This window comes from Emydura macquarii, unplaced genomic scaffold, assembly GCF_026122565.2.
Source record: "Emydura macquarii macquarii isolate MOO-44397 ecotype Brisbane River unplaced genomic scaffold, CSIRO-AGI_Emac_v2 contig_1644, whole genome shotgun sequence".
NCBI classification, from domain to species: domain Eukaryota; kingdom Metazoa; phylum Chordata; order Testudines; family Chelidae; genus Emydura; species Emydura macquarii.
This window is the reverse complement of record NW_027131781.1, coordinates 5,459,536-5,477,754: the sequence shown is the minus strand read 5'-3', so window position 1 is coordinate 5,477,754 and position 18,219 is coordinate 5,459,536. Positions and strand designations below refer to the sequence as shown.

Here is an 18,219-nt window from a genome sequence, read left to right as displayed (position 1 = left end):
CTCAGCTCCACCAACACATAAGCACAGAACAACAACAATCCTATCCAGCCTGTGTCTTTCTTTGCGCATGTGACTTTAGCCTGCTGAGAAACAGAAACTGAAACAGAAACGGAAAGTCCAGAACTTTCAAGAAGCAAGAGCTGGTAATCAGGTTGGACAGACTAGAGCCATTAATTGATTTCTATGAGACTGTAAGTGTAGGTTTAGCATGTTTGTGATGAGATTTAATTGTAACTTATTTTTTAAACGAGAGAAAATTTAGTATTTTACTGATGATTTTAAAAAAATCCAATTTAAATTTAAAAAATTATTTTTTTTATATTTTTTTAAAAATAATTGATTTTTATCCACTCTGCTGTTAAACAGTAATAGAATACAAATTTAAATTTATTATAAATATTTTGGATTGTGGTCAAAACATGAAGAGGCATACGAATGTTTAGCACATCTGGCACGTAAATACCATACAACACCGGCTACAACAGTGCCATGAGAATGCCTGTTGTAACTTTCAGGTGACGTTGTAAAAAATAAGTGGGCAGTATTAACTCCCGTAAATGTCAACAAACTTGTTTGACTTAGCAATTGGCTGAACAAGAAGTAGGACTGAGTGGACTTGTAAGCGCTAAAGTTTTACATAACTGCACTCAAAAATAAAACAATGTAACAACAAAAATAATAATTCTACATTTGTAAATTGCACTTTTATGATAAAGAGATTGCACTACAGTTCTTGTAGGAGGTGAACTGAAAAATACTATTTCTTTTGTTTATCTTTTTACAGTGCAAATATTTGTAATAAAAATAATATAAAGTGAGCACTGTACACTTTGTATTCTGTGTTGTAATTGAAATCAATACATTTGATAATGTAGAAAACACGCAAAAATATTTAAATAAATCATAGAATCATGGAAGATTAGGGTTGGAAGGGACCTCAAGAAGTTATCTAGTCCAACCCCCTGCTCAAAGCAGGACCAACCCCAACTACATCATCCCAGCCAGGGCTTTGTCAAGCTGCACCTTAAAATCCTTTAAGGACGGAGATTCCACCATCTCCTTAGGTAACCCATTCCAGTGTTTCACCATCCTCCTAGTGAAAAAGTTTTCCTAATATCCAACCTAGACCTCCCCCCCTGGAACTTGAGACCATTGCTCCTAGTTCTGTCATCTACTACCACTAAGAAGAGCCTAGCTCCATCATCCCTAGAACCCCCTTTCAGGTAGTTAAAGGCTGCTATGAGATTCCCCCTCATTCTTCTCTTCTACAGACTAAATAGTATTCTATTATAATTTAACAGTGCGAGTAATCGTGATTTTTTTTAATCTTGTGATTAATTTTTTTAATAGTTTGACAGCCCTAGTAAGAAGTAAATACTGGTAGCATAAGGTTATAAAACCTTAGAAGAACATCACAATTATCCAACAATCACAATTAGAAATCAAACTAGAAATCAGAAAATTCAGAGATTAGGTGAAATTTAAAGGAAACACAAATATTTGGTGACAGAGTCCAACACACCCAAATACCATAGTGATGGACATTGTGTAAGAACCTGAACAGAATAGAACAGTCCACTCAGATGTGCCTAATTTGCCAATAGATACACTTTTTCCTGTCTCAAAACATGTCCCATGTGCTAGATCTCACAAACACCTTTTGTAACAGAGTACACTCTCTGCTAGGAGCCACTTCTTCACCAGGCATGGAACAGCAGCTCTCTCATTGGGCTAGCACTGCAGTGGTTCCTCTTCCAGAGACTCGTCCTTCAGCCAGGTCACCATCTTAAGTCCACCCCTTCCAGGATCACAACTGTGCAAACTAAAAGCCTCAAAAAACATCCTTACCACAAACAAAAATCTATCCCCCTCTCTGGGGCTGTTCCTCAGCCTGTCTTCGACTCAGCCTGTAGCCCCATTGGCTGGGCTGGATAACCTCTGTGATGGGCTTGTATGTCCCTTTCTTGGGGCTGATGTGGGAACACAGCCTCTGAAGTTCTCCTCTGTCTCTTCCCTGCTTAATCAGGGTCTCTTGCTGGCCGCTCTGCCAGGGGAGCTCTTCTTACACTGTGACCTTTCTGCCTGTCTCTCTGCCATTACTGCAGCCATTCTCTGCTCTTTATGAAGAAATTGCCAGATTCCCCACAGGTAAGGCTCAGTCTGTAGTCTGGCTGGCTGAACCATAAGCTCTCCAGCCCAAAAGGCAAGCCACCTTGCTACATCTTTCATCTGAAGTTCTTAGGATAAGCCATTTTTGAGACAAAACAGGGCAAAGAAAGCACTATCAGAATTTTCAAAATGTGGGTAATGGGAAATATTTTCAAAATCACCTAAGTGATTTAGGAACTTCAGTCCCATTTTTTTCAAAGATTTAGGCACTGAGGAGCCTAAATCCCATCAATGAGATTTAATCTTTTTGGTGACTAAATCCCTTCTGAAAATGGGACTAAGGCTCCCCAATCACTTAGGTGCTTTTGAAAATTGTACTCTACATCTGCTTTTTCAGAGCCTCCACCCTCTCATCTCAAACCAGTTTTGTCCAAAAAAAGCTCAAAAATGGTCCAATTGTTCTCTGCTGCTGCAGACCCAAACACAGGAAACTGGAAGCAGAGGATGAATTTTCCTGAGGATTTCAGTATGTGATCCCACATTGTCTCCTCTTGCAGCGATTCCCTCCATTGGCACATACTGTATTCACTTAAAAGCCTAACTGGTAATGCTCAAGAAGATAAAGTATGTGTATGTGTGTGAGTTAGTGTCGCCATGAGAAACTTTATATTTTCCAGACTTGTTTTCACATTTTTAATCTTAACGCTGCATAAATTTTTTTTAATTTAATTTCCCAGTTTGTTTCCTTTTTAAAAATAAGGAAAATTGAGAGGAAAAGACAATTCTGAGTTGCCTTTTCTCATTCCATTAGCCTCCTCCAGCCTTCCCTTTCACTTTGTCTGCTGGAAGGGGCCTAGACAGGAGATAACTGTCAACCCAGCTACTGAAAGGGGCTATTCTTTTCCTGTCTCGTGGGAATTTGTGATACTATAGTGATGAGTGTATTAGTGCAGAGGAGAAGCAATTCCATTCTTCCACATTGGGAACATATGGAAGGATGCTGACTTCCAAAAAAATCAATTATCCAAGCCATGTACACTTCCTCGGTGGTGTTTCAGTTGCTAAAACCTGTGGAATAGTTTTATCGTTCTTCCCCTAAATTATTATTTATTGCAGTAGCAGCTAGAGCCTCTAACTGGGATGTAAGTCCCTTTGTGCTAAGTGCTGTGCAAACACATGGTAGAAGACAATCTACAGCAGAGTCAAGAACTGAACACAAATCCTCTGAGCTCCAGAGCAGTGCTTTACCCACAAGCCCACCTTTTTTTTCCTGTCTCCTTACATCTTAAGTTCTTCATCATTGCTACTGAAAACACTCCTCGATCTAAACATGTGGAAAAATGAAAAAAAAAGAAGAAAAACTAAATTTAACAAAAATTCAGGAAATGTGATAGTTTTATGACTGTTCTTCTACAAGCCACCACCTAGCACCCCCTTCTCAATGATGAATGCTTATCTTCACAACCCACTGCAACGGCAAGAGTATTTCTTTGATGGAAAATCAGTTTGCGTTTCTCATCAAGTGAACACAAGCTATATTTCTTTTCTTGTTTATAAGCAGGAAAGCATGATACCACAAAGAGCAAAAAGCCCTCTCTTGATATATAAAAAACTGCTGTGCTATTGAGTAAAAGCTTGGCCTGAGTTGCAGCCCATTAATTGCTATCTGTGCTAGAAAGACATTCATGTACTTTTGTTTGTTTTTGTTCACCAGTTCCTACTCTCCTAAAGACAGCCAAAGGCTAAATAGTGCTGCTTCTAATTCAGATTAAACAGCATGCAATTCAACTGGCAACACTACACTTTCAGCTAAGAAAGGGGTTATGTCATGCTAAAAGAAAGGGGTTTTCTTTGGAAAAGAAATTCTTCTTCTTTCATGACATGATGAAAGGGAAGGGTTGAGTTTTGTAGCTATGTACTACCATCATCAAACTTACCCACAGATGCCACTGATGCCATGTACACACTAAAAATAAAATGAGAATAATAAATACAAATTGCCCATGCAGTGTTGTTGTAGCCACGTCAGTTCCAGGATATTAAAGAGACAAGGTGGGTGAGGTAGTATCTTTTATTGGACCAACTTCTGGTGAGGAGAGAGACAAGCTTTCAAGCATACAAAGAGTTCTTCTTCAGGTCTGGGAAAGGTACTTCGAGCATCACAGCTAAAAACGAGGTAGAACAGATTGTTTAGCATATGTAGTTAACACATATTTCAAGGGACCATTCAAGATGAAGTGACCAGGAAAAGGCAGGAAGGCAGCTGGGGGGATTGTTAGTGGGTTACAGATTGTTGTAATAAATTATAAATCCAGTATCTCTATTCAGTCTATGATTCCTGGTGTCTAGAAAAGTTATGAATTTAAGCTTCCAGGCCCATTGTTCGAAAGTGTTGTGCGGGTTTCCTTTGAGGATGAAGACTGAGAGGTCTCATCAACAGAAGTTGATCCAATAAAAGATAGTACCTCGCCCATTTTGTCTCACAAATTGCCTGCGTAATTCAGTATATATTATATGCACACATTTTCCCCTGTCATTTCATGGCAAATAAACTATAAAGGGGCAGATACTGCCAGCTTCACTCAAACTGAGTAGTACCTTATTCCTTGAGTAGACTGGAAGTAAGCCTGTTAGAATCTCTTCCAGAAAAAGTTTGTAGCCCAAGAACAAAGGGCCTGTTTCAGATCTCAGTTACATTCGGGTAAATCCAGAATATGCCACCAAAGCCAATTGTGCTACTCCAGATTTACCCTACGATTAATGAGATCACAGTTTAGCCTAGATTATTTAAGAGGGAGAAGAGAGAGAGTATTTTTGCAGTAATGGTGGCATACTATATGCAGTTTTGCATCAGTAGTTTTTAGTCAAGCTATTTGATTAGTATATGGTTAAAGAAGACTAAGCAAACTGCATACAGTGCAACAAATAGAATCTAAATTGGCTTTGCATTTGGAACAGTTATACTTCCCTACCAACTGCCTGACCGTTTGTAATTCTAATGACTACAGTCAACAATCAACACACTCTCATTAATCACTACTAATAAACTTCATTGATCCTTAACATCGGGATTTCCACCCCAAAGCATTCCAGAAACAGCACCACATTTCCTATTAAATAAGATAGTGTAGAAACGGGACAGAAGCAGCTTTGGGACAAGAGGTAAAAAAGCCACTGATACGAGTATGGGAAGCACGCTACCTAAAACTACGCCTTGGTATTAGCTCTCTCTCTCAACAAGGCAAGCTCCTATTAAAAAAGAAAGAGAGGAAGCAGATATCACATCTGAGTTTGGCAAGTACTGGTTTGCAGTTCATTTCGTTACTCAAGGCATTGTACTGCATACAGGAGAAAACAACAGAGGTAGCTATTGGTCAGTTGATTGCAGGTAGTTTCCCAAATGTATTGATTTGTATGTCACTGTAAATGTATATACTGAAATCTCCACATGCCTTGTAGTTACTATTACTGATCATTACCATTGCAATAACATCTGAAGGCCCCAACTAGGGATCAAGGTCCTGTTGTACAAACAAGGAACACAGTCACTACCCCAGACTGCTCACCATCCAGGATTTTGACAATCTGCAACAGGTGGATAAGCAAACAAATGAGAGGACAAAGAAACAATAAAGACAAGAGTGTCTATTTAAGGTAGTATTTGTACAGTGCTCTCAGATGTCCCAGTTAGCCACCAGTGTAATGAGCATCATGTGTTTGTTATCTGGAGGCATCATAGCAAAGGTAGGGAATTTAATTCAAGAGGGATTTGGCACAGCACCTCAACAGGTGTCTCATCTCAAAAACTGACAGTGCTTATGAAAGGGTAATGCAAGATTTACAACATCACTAATGAGCCAGGAAGGGCCAGCCTTTGAAGCCATTATATCCAGCCAAGGAAGAACAAACAAGGGAGAAGGAATTAAAGTAGCACAGTGCTGTTAAACCAGCATGTGCAACAGGATCAATATGTAGTGTTGGAAAGGCAATGCTATAAAAGAGCACACAGCAGTAGCACAGACTTTCATGGCACTCGGGTTCATTTCTTAAGGAACCAATAAAATATAAACTGCAATAGGGCAAACTGAGGGAAAAAAACTGTACAAAAATATAAACAGATTATTTTTGTATTAAAATCACTAAAATTAACTATGTCAGCGTCTTTGGCTTTAGGGGATCTGAGTGGTGTTGCTATCCCCTCCAAAAAATGTCCTGCGCATCTTCAGAGACTGGTTGCTTGTAACTGATCATTTAGCCTGGCTATCAGACTGACTTGCTGTATAAACTTGGGCAAACTACTTTGCTTTCGCTTGTCTCAGTGTCTTTGGTAAAAAGTGTGCCACAAGAGCTCAGTATTAGGTTCCCAGGGGCAACATGAGCACATGTGACTGCAGAGTAAATCACAATCAATGCCAAAGTTCTGTACCTGGCAAACTTGAATAATTTCCCATGAGCTAGAGAAGGGCCAAATTACAAATGGTCTGAAGGTGATACCAGGGAGCATATAAAAGAGAGCTATGTTTGATTGGAGAGCTGACTTTCTCCTGAACTTCAGCTTAAAACACTGTTTCAAGAGCAAGACTGAACTCATGGCACACGTAAGTCACCAAATCTTTTCCAGGTGTTCCCACTAACTCTTTGCTTAGCTTCCTGAACAAGGAAGTGTTCATGGAGGATACAGTGTGTACAAAGCAACTCAATGGCAACGTGGCAGTCAGAGAAGCCTACAGATGACTTATAAAAGACAAATATACAAAGATTTTTCAAGATCAAAGTTGCTCATTTGGGAAGTAAATGCCCAGTACTGTCTTTCTATTTCCTGCCTCAAGTCTTTGGATAGCATAATCAACAATGCTGCCTTTGTATCATAGGTTGTGCTTGATTGTACATTAATGCATTAGATGGGACTGAATCATCTGTTCTTGTACACCAGCAGTGCTGGGGATTTACAGCCGTATAAAGGAAGTTAAAAATTCAAGTGTATGAGCAAAGCTAATCAGAAGAAAGGCAAGGTCAGCCATTAACAAAAGTCCCTACCAAAGGGGAAAAATTTAGAACAACCTGCACTACACTTTAGAAAGAATAAAGTATGGGAAAGGCATTGATAACCACTGTTTATTATTTCTATTATACTTTGCTCATTAAGATTACATCAGGGATGCAATAGAAAGCTTTTAGCCAGCTACCACCCAGAGCTTAGGTACTAAAGCCACTGTTAGCAACACTAGAGCTTTGCATCAAATACTAAACAAAAATTTCTCAAGATCTCTCAAACATATCCTTTCTCCCTCCCTCAGACTGAGCAGGTCATTCTGTAGAGCACGCTGAGCCTATACTATAGGCCCTGGATTATGGCTGGACTCTAATGGAGCTGTCCATGGTCAATACTGTTTGCAGTTTTGTTGTAGGCGTATTGGTCCTAGGATATTAGCAAGACAGGGTAGGTGAGGTAATAAGGTTGTCTCTCAGCGTCTCTACTGACAGACAAAACAAAAATCAGGGAATGCTGCTGGAATATGAGGAAACCAAAACCATAAATCAGTGTCCTTTTATACATTTTACAGAGACTCTGTGGGACCTTTGATGAACACAGTTCCTAAAAGAAAGTGATATGGATGACACACGAGTAAAATACTGGTACCTTAGATTCTGACTGCTACTCAGAGCCAAGTTTGAGAGGCAGCCTGTAGTGCATGGCATTTGGTCCTGTATCAGCACATGGACGGTGCCACAGGTAAAATTCTCAGTCCAGGAATCCCCCAAAAACCTCTATAGAGGATAAAGTGAAGAGAGACAATATGTCTAGTCCACTAGACACTATGATGTATCTCAGAAGTGTAACCTGCTTACTATTGACAAGAACAAAGTGCAGAACACTTCTGTAGATGAGCGGTAGATGATGCCTCCGGGTCTCCACACACCAATGCAGCCTCCTGAATCTGACCTTGGAGAGTTCAGCACCCCTGCTCTGCCTGAGCTCCCCCTCTGAATCCCCTCAAAGGGGCCCTGGGTAGCTCCTACACGCCCCCAAAGGGACTATGCACCCCACCCTGCAGTCAGAAGTGATTCACAGCCAGCATGGAAATCAGAAGGATTTGTTATTTCTCAGGATCACAGTGCAGAAAGACTTTGTTAGCAGATTAGTTAGACGTTACAGCAGCAACCAACTAGTGAGCCTCAGAGTCCATTTTGAGGCCCTGCTCCCAAGCCCCCTTACAGGAGACTGGCCCTTCCAGCCAGCCACTCTCCAGACCCGTCCCCTTCCACCTCCACAGTCCTTTGTCTCCTTCTCAGGCAAGGTGGCCACCCCTCCTTGTCTCCGCCCGTCACAACCTGTTACAACATGCTGCAGCTGGTTGACCCAGGAGAGCAAAGGGGTCTGGCTATTTTCATACAGACAATGACTTGTTTATACTGCTCTATATACTACACACAGAAATATAATTACAATATTTATATTTCAATCCATTTATTTTATAATTATATGGTAAAAATGAGAAAGTCAGCAATTGTTCAGTAATAGTGTGCTATGACTCTTTTGTATTTTTATGTCTGATTTTGTAAGCAAGTAGTTTTTAAATGAGGTGAAACTTGGGATACGCAGGACAAATCAGTCTCTTGAAAGGAGTACAATAGTCTGGAAAGGTTGAGAACCACAACCACTGCCCTGGAGATTCCAGCAGGTCTGAGCAAATTAATGAAAAGGGCCATTGGGGCTAGGTGAAATTTGAAATGAATAGTGCCACCAGGTGGTGCCTGGCTAGCCAGAAATTCTCTATACATCACAGTACAATGAAAACTCAATTCGGGAACAATGTTGCAGAATAATAATAATCATCACACATTTAGATGCCCCCCCGCTGTGAGTAATCTGAAGAACATGGTCCTCAAGGAATGCTCTAAACTCTCATGGAGAAATCTTCAGGGCCCTACGCAGTATCCTATACTAGCCTAGGACATCTTGAAGCCTGTCATGACATTACTAAAACTACCAAGTAGAGTAGCATAGCCTGGCCCAGATCCTCACCTGGTGTAAATCAGTGTAGCTCGAAGTCAATGGGCCACATCTTCAACGGGTGTAAATTGATATAGTTCAACTGAAAGCAAAGGGCCCCAGCTAATGTAAACTGATATAGCTCCATTGAAGACAATGCATCTACAGCAATTGACAACAGCTGAGGAGTTGACCCTCTTAGTTTTGAAATAAACAAAGATAATAGGAGAGGAGCTACAACTCAGACAGAATGGGAACCAACGGAAGGTAGAATGAGCCATGGCCGGTAGCTAGAAAGGTGGAGAGATAAAGTGGGAGCCTTTGCCAGATATACAGAATGTGGTATGTTTGCCCCAGGAAAGAAGAGGCTTAGAAATAGCACAATGCAATCTTTGTTGTGCAGTGAACTGAATGAAGGTCTGATATTGAATGACATTCCATCAAGAAAATGAAAAGCTAAGTACTAACTTAACCATGCAAATCCTATTCAGGCTTCATCATAAGTTGCACACATTTTATACTGATTGAGTGTGTTCTGGGGATCCATCATGTGATGCAGAACATACACAGTCCTTCAGCTGTATCATAGAATTGAAAGGCTGGAAGGGACGTCGAGAGGTCATCTAGATATAAGAATGGCCATACTGGGTCAGACCAATGGTCCACCTAGCCCAGTATCCTGTCTTCTGACAATGACCAATGTCAGGTGCTTCAGAGGGAATGAATAGAACAGGTAATCATCAAGTGATTCATCCCATTGGTAATTCCCAGCCGCTGGCAAACAGCAATCCCTACCTATCCTGGCTAATAGCCATTGATGGACCTATCCCTATGAACTTATCTAGTTCTTTTTTGAACCCCATTATAATCTTGGCCTTTACAACATCCTCCAGCAAGGAGTTCCACAGGCTGACTGTGCATTGTGTGAAGAAATACTTCCTTTTGTTCATTTGAAGCTCATTTTAAAACTGCTGCCTATTAATTTCATTTGATGACCTTTAGTTCTTGTGTTATGAGGAGGAGTAAATAACACTTCCTTATTTACTTTCTTCACACTAGTCATAATTTTATAGACCTCTGTCATGTGTCCCCTTAGTCGTCCCTTTTCTAAGCTGAGAAATCCCAGTTTTATTAATCTCTCCTCATATGAAAGCTTTTCTATACCCCTAATCATTTTAGTTGCCCTTTTCTGTACTTTTTCCAATTCCAATATATCTTTTTTGAAATGGGGCAACCAGATCTGCATACAGTATTCTAGATGTGGATGTACCATGGATTTATAAAGTGGCGATATGATATTTTCTGTCTTATTATCTATCCCTTTCCTAATTATTCCCAACATTCTGTTAGCTTTTTTGACTGCCGCCGCACACATAGGCCATTGAGATCAGCCCCCTGTTGCTGAGGCAGGACCAAGTAAAGCTAAACCATCCTTGACAGGTGTTTGTCCAACCTGTTCTTAAAAACCTTCAATGATGGGGATTCCACAACCTCCCTTAGAAGCCTATTCCAGAGTTTAACTACCGCTAAAGAGTTAGAAAGTTTTTCCTAACATCTAACCTAAATCTCCCTTGCTGCAGAGTAAGCCAATTACTTCTTGTCCTACCTTTGGTGGAGATGGAGAACAATCAATTCACAGTCCTCTTTATAACAGCCCTTCATATATTTGAAGACTGTCCCTCCTAAGTCTTCTTTTCTCAAGATTACACATGGCCATTTTTTAACCTTTCCTCATATGTCAGGATTTCTAAACCTTTTATCATTTTTTTGCTCTCCTCTGGACACATTCCAATTTATCCACAGCTTTCTTAAAGTGTGGTGTCCAGGACACAATACTCCAGCTAAGGCCTCACCAGAGCTAAGCAGAACAAGAGAATTGCCTCCCATGTCTTACATACAACACTCCTGTTAATACACCTCAGAATGAGATGAGCCACTTTTGCAACTGCATCACATGGTTGACTCCTATTCAGTTTGTGATCCACTGATCCCCAGATCCTTTTCAGCAGTACTACTGCCTATCCAGTTATTCCCCATTTTGTAGTTGTGCATTGGATTTTTCTTTCCTAAGTGCAGTACTTTGCACTCGTCTTTATGGAATGTAAACTTTTTGGGACAGAGACTGTCTCTAACTCTGTGCAGTGCTATGTGTTTCATGTCACACATTTTTAGAAATGAACTTTTTCATATATAATTGGAAAGTCTACTAGGTTACTGTAGAGACAGGGTAACCTGTGACATATAGGAGTAATGTGCAACCTAGAAGAGACCCTTTTAAAGAATCCTATCCAGGTATTAAATTGGTACAAAGGAAAGAAGCAGAGGTTGGTAACTGAGAGATAGTTATTTCAAAAAAGTAGTCACTTGCAGGCTGTATAGAGCGAGACCAACTTTTTCAAGATCATACCAACACTTGAAGAGACCTCTGCATTCTGTATACACACTACAGAAATGCTATTGGCCTGGTCTGAAATAATTTAAAAATGTCTGCAACAGCAACTAGATTTGAAGCAATACCCCAATGCACCAGAGCAGTACTCTTTAAAGATCATCAGTCACCATTTATCAGAGAGAGAGAGAGAAAGAGTAACTTTAAAAAGATGTCCCAGACACCTGGCATATTTTCTGATGCTTCCTGTCTTCAGAGGGATAATCATATAAAAAGAAGGAGGTTTTTTTTTGGTTTTTTTTTTACATCCATGGTATTTGCAAATTACAAAAGGTTTTGAGATGTGCAGCCCAGCAGTGAGCCATCCAATTTACTGTGGTCTGTGCAATTATTCTACTTATTTATCAATCTCTACATAAGGCTCAAGCCTTGAACATTGCATAAATCTTCTGATGTATTTTTTGTGTGCAGACAAAATGTTAGCTAAAATTGTTATATCTTTGTTCTCCTAAAAGCTTCATGCCTGAATCAGAAAATCAAACCCAGACTAGATAGACTGAAAGAGACTAATGGGGAGTTTCAGATGGGCATCCCTTCTGGTGGGAAGAATTTTGTGCCAGGAAATAACTACACCTGCATCCTTATCACCTCCAATCTGCAGCAGGATATATGACTAGTTAGATGTCTATCTGTTTGTGCCCACTAGCCAGCTGGTTATGGTTGACCTCAACTACGAATATTTTCACGAGTAATTCACTGTGGACACAAATATTTGTGATGCAAACTGTGCCTGGAACAATAAAAGCTGGCCTGAAAATTCTGGCTCTTATTATGCCCTGCTTGCAGCAATTGTTTTCAATAAGGCAGCTGATCATGTATTTAATGTAAAATAAATCATAATTCTACAGTTCTCGAATAAAGAAACAACATTAAATAAGCTACAAAACAATTTCTTCACCACACAGTGTTAAAACTCCTGTGTTTTTGCAATGAAATATTTAACTGAAATAAAGAGCAATCACCAGAACAGTGTCTGAATACAATGACTCTCAAATAACTCTGAATACAAATGACTCTCTTCTGGCTAATAGTTATATATTTGAGAAGGAAAACATTACCTGCTTCCTTATAAGAAAAAGAAATGTACTCATGGTGCGCACATGTTCACCATGGCAGGGCAATGACATTAGCCATGTTTCTGGTAGGCTAAATCACAGATCCTGCAGCAGGTTAAGACAATGCTTATGAATAAAAATATGCTAGCTTCGTGATTCACCCAGTGAGCATTAGCTTATGCTGATACTGTCCAACAGAGGACCAGTGAGGGAGGATGATGAGAGAGGTGAATGAAGTCAGATAACTCACTTAAAACGTATCAGACCAAATTCATCCCTGCTTTAACTCCATTGAAGACCAGAGACTTGCACTGCAGATGAATCTGATCCAGCATTTACATTTGTGATCAAGAGAAGCTCAAAGCAAATGCAACAGTCAAAATGAGCATATGCTTTTTATCAGCCATCCATTAGAATGAAATGCAAATACAATCATACAATTTGCTATATATTTATAAGGGATGTTCCTTTCTTTGTTGTTGTTGGCAGTCAGAAAAATCTTCTGACTCAGCTGGCAACTTGAAAGAGTAAACACCATGCCTTCTATCAGAAAGATGCTACCAGCATTCTCAGTCTTGTGCCCAAGATGTCCATTAAGATAAACTTGCTTCACTCCTATGCTAGAATATTAATGCAAATAAGTGGCTTATGGGACCTTTAAAGTGATCCAGAAACACTGATCTTCAGGATCATTTCACTAGCTCTTATTGGCCAGCCCCATTATACAAAGTTTATAAGATGTTATAACAAATCCCAAGGAAGATTAAGGAGTAAGAAAGCCATTTTACTTTGTAATGCTTACTTTGGGGTGTTCCCCCCCCCCTTTACTGAAATAGTGGTTGGATGGGATAATATTTAACTGATTTTTAATATTTATTTACTTCAGTGATACTCAGACGTCAGTGGTCAGGAGCCAAATTAGCCATCACAATTACCCAAAAGAGCCACAGTAGTGTGAATTCATTGTTTCATTTGCTTATATACATTAGTCTCAGAGAAAAATGACTGGCCTAGTATTATTATTTTATCATCTACAATTGGTTAATAACATAGTAAAAGTATCTTGATGATTGGTTAATAATTAAATCACAGTGTTTTAACATCATGTGCTACAAAGAGCTGCAGGAGACACATTAAAGATCCACTTGCAGCTCACAAGCATCAGTCTGAGTATCACTAATTTATCTGAATACTTTAAATTCGATTGCAGAAGACCTTTGTCTTAACCCTTGTCAGTATGCCCCTGTCAATAAAACATACAGCCAGTAAGCTTAGTTACATCGGGGTACTCTGGGCCCATTCGGTGTCTGTCAAAAGCAGAAAAACTGCAAAAACCAACAGTAAGAATGAATATTAGTCTAATGCATGTTTGACTTGAACATAATGTAATTTACAGTGAAACAAGAATTTGTTATAGAACCGACCACACAAGTTTGAGGATAAGTTTTATGCATTAGAAGTTAATAGCATTTAAAATAAGAATATTGAATAGAGTTAGTTTCTTGCTCAGTATTTTAGAAAGATAAAATGATACAATTTCACATCCATTCAGGAAATTAAATATATGATCAAGGGAAAGATAAAAAGGAAATAGTTTAACATGGTACATTATACCATCAGCTGACAAAAAAGTGTTAGTTATAACATTTGCAATCATATACAACAAGAAATACAATAAAAAACATAACTGCAGGAAGAAAAAGAGAATGGAGAAATGTGTAAAGTTCCAATAAAAGCTAGCATTAGCTAAACTAAAAAGTTTCCACTCTTACTGCCTGGGCATTTCAATGAGGCAACGAATGTCTCTATTCATGAACAAATCACACCCCATGTGACCTTGAGATTTATGCAAGTTAGCCAGAAAAACTGCAAAACCACCTACTTTCATGTAATATATACAAAAGTAATATTTATTATCATTGCCATTTCTCAAAACACGAAGCTTTTCCAGTATGCAGTCAAGGAAGCTTAAAAACAGTGGCTGATAAAGATATTGATGAAAATTAGCACCAATATTCACACTGTGCCACTCAAAATATATTAAGATGAATATTTGTGTAATAGAAATACTGATGAGTAGGGTTTCAACTGTAATGAGTTGTTGTAATTAACTCTTACACTGATATTTCTTGGTGTGCAGTCAAAATGTATTCAAGCTAGTAAATATAATCACCCCCACTGTGATCCCAATATTATTAACTTTCTGTCTGCACTCTTTAAAGATTCTGACTGCCTATGCCCCTGAAGCGTTTCTCTATAAACCGATAGCCAAATCCACAGCTGGGGTAAATAAGAGCTTCACCAGATGAAGGTCTGGCCCAGAATGTATACAATTTGCTCACAATTAATAAGCAATATGGGGTTAAAAAATTACTGTTTAAAAATAATTCTAAAATGTTTGCCAATATGACCTCTCTTTGCCCTGATGCTATTGCTGTTTTCTGATTTTTTATGTCCATCATAAAGATAAATGATTTTGTTATATGCTTAGCAAAAGCCATGAATTTATGGCAACCCCATCACCTTTTTGCATATTAAAAACAGCCCTAGAGGCCTGCAAGGAGATGTGTTGAGTGCTGAATGTTCATGATACGCTTAAAGCAGCTCAACTTTAATTTACCCTTTTTATTTTTAACAAAACAGACTGTCACAATAATACAAACATTAATTCATTCCATTAGAGTAGCACAGAATACATCGGAAAATGACATTGTCTTGACGGGAAAAATTACATTTCCTATACAGGCAAACAAAATGTAGAGTTAGACACTTATAATGCATGTTTCTATCAGCAATGAAGCTAAGTGGCGTATTTCTAACAAAATTAGAAAAAAATAGTAAAACTCGATCTCGAAGTTTGGAAAATAGAAATTTAAATTTAAAAATAAATGTATAATCTCCAGAGCTAGTGATCGCCATTAGTGATCTAATACAGGAAAACGTACTTTGAAGTGCTGCTAACATAACTATTACCCTATACTCCCACATTCAGAGACACAAGAACAGTAGTCCTTTTGGCTAAATGGAGAATGACATAAGAATGTAATTTTCCTGATGCTTCATCTCACATAGTTCTCCATGGAGGATTTCAATCTGAAGTAGTTCTTAATGCTCTGAAGTCTCCCAAGGCTTCAAATGATAGTACTAAAGTAATTCACTGCAAATTGTCCCTGTAATTTACGTCCTAATTTTCAAAGCCCTGTAAACAGGTAAACTGTGCAAAATGCATGTGCATCCTTTGTGCAATCAAAGCCCCACATTTATATCCAGAAATAACCATTTGTGCACTAAGACTTGAGGATTTCTGTGGTCAAGGAGTGCACCCCTATTTTGTTTGGCTCGTACATTTTGCAGACTTTGAAAATGTCGCTTGCAGTGGCCTTATAATGGCAGCATATGTGTACATTTGCTGCAGAAATGCATCTTTTATATTCAAGCTGAGACTTTGAGAACACCAAGAGGTATATTTTCTTCTTGATGTGCCAATACATTAAAAGGAATTATGCATATAAACTCTGGCAGATTGTACTTCTTACCCTGCACTGAATTTGATTATTCAGATAAAGTTAATAATAAAATGGAAGCAGTGTCAAAAATATAATAAAATATAGCTCTAAATAGAAAGATCTTCACTCATAAAACGTTTCCACCTGAAATCTTACACCAAAGCAATCTGAATGGTCAACAAACTGCAGCTGCAACTAGTTCATAAACAGAGCAGGAGCATTAACGGTCACTTTTGCTTTTATTCTCTACAGGGCTGGCTTAAAGGCATTTCAACTGAAAGAAGCAGGGACCTAACACAGCGGGGGGGCCGAGAGCATGCAATCATTTACCACCTGCCATCAAGCCCCAGGAATCTGACGTTCACACATAATAAGCTAATTGGAAACACTCCCCCCATGTGACCTTTGGTGGGTGAACTCTTTCAGTAAAAGAATGGGTTTGAGTAGCAAAAGGAAGCAGCTAGTTAGCCACTCAGAGGCTGAGAAAGAAAAAGGGACAGCATGAAGAGGTTGGTCTAAGAAAAGTAAGGGAACAACACCTGGGAAGGAAAGAAAGGTCTGTTCTACGCCCACCATAGGCTTTTAAAAAATTAAAATTATCCTCATTCTATTAAGTACTCTTGTAGTGAGAGGAACCGCTGGGAGAAAGCAAAAAGAAGAGAGGGCACTACTCACTGCCTCCAGCTATGCTACAGTACATTGGGTGGGTGAGCTTCTCTCATCTCACTCAGATCTCTTAGGATAGGAGACCTCAAAATAATGTGAAAGAGGCTGCAAAAGGTTATAGGTGATATTCTCAACCAGACCTTAACCCTTCTGACATAGGAGACGCTGTGCCATCTTTGTATGAGATGGACAACAGAAGTTCTGCTCACTTGTACTCACTGAAATTCCTGAGGCAATTTTGCAAATCAGAGAAGTGTCCCAGCCAACTGTAGTACATACATTTAATGTACTTAAATCTCCCCTGCAGTCAACAGAAACATTCTTCTTCACTTCCTGTCCTAAACTGCTGTGCATTGCTGTGTTCCACCAAAGAAGCAGGTGAAATTATCTAGGTATGCCATCAGTGTCTAATTTATAAACCATGTTGGGATCCTTTGGAGATACAAGGTGCTACATAATAATTAACAACTAATTTATTAACTCTGCTACAAGGTGCAGAAGGCAGCAAGTATATATATCTCACAAGTCAAGTCTGTGTTTCACATCTGCCACACAGTACTTGGGAGCACAAGCAATCCACCAACAAACCAGCCCTTTTGGACCTTTTCCCATTAGTGTGATGGTAATTAAGCAGAAGAAGCAGTCTCAGAAACACACAATTGCTGAAAAACAGGCAAACAAGTCGTAGCACTCCAAAACTCACTTTGCCATCTATCAATACTTTTACTCTCTATTGCCTTCAGTCTGAACATCTGCTAACCAAACAGCTACAGCAGAAGAGAGCTCTTGGTTTCACCCAGGCACCTTCCCTAAAGCCAATGAGGTTGCACAGATACAGCAGAGAAAAGTTTGCTGCCTTGCCCACTGCCCTCCCTTTTGCACATGTTTTGTTACATCTGGTCACAAAAGATCAATGTAGTGGGATGTAAATTATCTGATATCAATCAGAAATGTACTAAATGCTCCTTTCACATCTATGTACATTGTTAACGCCCATCTAACTCTGAAAATACTACCTAATTTGATAAGAATTATTTGATTGTGGGGCAAATTCAGTCCTGGTGTAACGCCACTGACTTCAATGAAATTACATTATGGATGCATGTTTATAAATGTTTAAACATTTTTATTGTTTGTAGTTGGCTTATTGTGGCTGACAATTGTTTATCTGTGTATTCCTAAAATATCTTCTGTCATTTACATTGATTTGGCTAAACCCTGCAAGCAAATACAATTAACCATAACTGAAAGGAACAACAAACTCAAAGTTGACTGATGAGTTGCTGTTTTAAGACACTCTGTTCAATTAAGCTAAAAGCATTTGTTCATTGTTGCAATAGTGGTTCCAAAATAAAGTCTGCATTGAAATAAAATTAATGTGAAAATCAAATGTTTTAATAAGGATTTTCAAATAGCTAGATTTCCACTATTGCAAAACAC

The 18,219-nt window shown here is 39.0% G+C and overlaps 1 protein-coding gene across 1 annotated transcript in view; it reads right to left on the bottom strand.

Annotated features, from left to right (window-relative positions):
• MEGF11 (multiple EGF like domains 11) overlaps positions 1-17,127 on the bottom strand; it is a 334,716-nt gene extending 317,589 nt beyond the window's left edge. Inside the window, exon 1 of the mRNA XM_067555545.1 lies at positions 17,059-17,127. The gene's annotated coding sequence lies outside the window, so the exon portion shown is untranslated. The remainder of the gene's footprint in view (positions 1-17,058) is intronic.
• Positions 17,128-18,219: the final 1,092 nt, after the last annotated feature.